Raw genomic sequence first — 1,149 nt, forward strand, 5'->3', positions numbered from 1 at the left:
AGGGCAAGCAGACAGGATGTAGAACCAGTTGGGCTCATACCTGGGAGGCAAGGTTTAGTGACATGAGGACCGAAGTTTACATGCCATTTAGAAGCAAATTGTTCATTAGTGTCCTTGGTGAGGGTGGATGAGTGGGCACAATGGTAACAAAATCTAGATTTGGAGTGAGTGAAGGAGTGCGATGTGGGGAAGACTGTTTATGATCTTTTATGAAGAAACTTAGCTGTGAAAGGAATGATTGGGCTTCATGTAAGTAAATGGAATAATGCTTCTTTCATTAACTAAAGCAGTATAGCAGTTATTTGCCCAATTAACACCTATTTGCCCCATTCTTAGTCACAGCATCCCAACTTGTTCCAAGTGACAACATACCGCACTGAAAGAGAAGAGCTCCCAAACATCCTAACAGCTGTCAGTAACCAATAAGATAATAATCTGATATTGCATGGGTTTTCTAGAATAACTCCTTAAGAACAAGGTTGATCACTGAGCAGAAGTTGCTGTGGGCCCTTTTTTTCTTTCTTCTTTAAAAAAAAAAATCCTTTCCCTGCCCCTCCCCTTGCCTTGTACTGGTAACAGGCATCTTGGATACGAGGTAAGTTGAAAAAGGAAGCCAGTGCTAAGGATTTTGGAGTAGAAAGAGAAGAGACTGGGTACTTTGTGATGCCAAGATGCCACCAAACCAACATTCAGGCCATCTACCTCCAGAGCTCCTTAGGTGGAAGAAAATCTTTATTCTGTTTCACCTATCACAAATTCTGGCAAACACAATATCTACCAAATAATGCAGACACCCATTCCAAATTTTCAGGGCTCCCTGTAAGTCTTATTCCCGCCTTCCATTGAAAACAATCAAGGTCATCAGATGCTAGCGCACTGAATCCCTGCCTTCGGGACTTCATTTCCCTCTTATCTCAGTAACTTGGGTCCAAGGCAGAGCATTGTAACTAGGCTTAGCGAACCTTGCCTTGTGCTTCCTAACATCCCTTCTCTCTCCACTATAGGGAACATCTCCCCCTCTGTCCATTCTGGCCATAAAGATACCGAAATCTCTTATCTTTAACAGCAGCAGCAGCAACAACAACAACTTCACAATCGTCCTTCCAACCCCACGACTCCCGGTAACTACTCTCCTAGAAGCCTTTCCTT

The sequence above is a fragment of the Mustela lutreola genome, chromosome 4 (assembly GCF_030435805.1).
Source record: "Mustela lutreola isolate mMusLut2 chromosome 4, mMusLut2.pri, whole genome shotgun sequence".
NCBI classification, from domain to species: Eukaryota; Metazoa; Chordata; class Mammalia; order Carnivora; family Mustelidae; genus Mustela; species Mustela lutreola.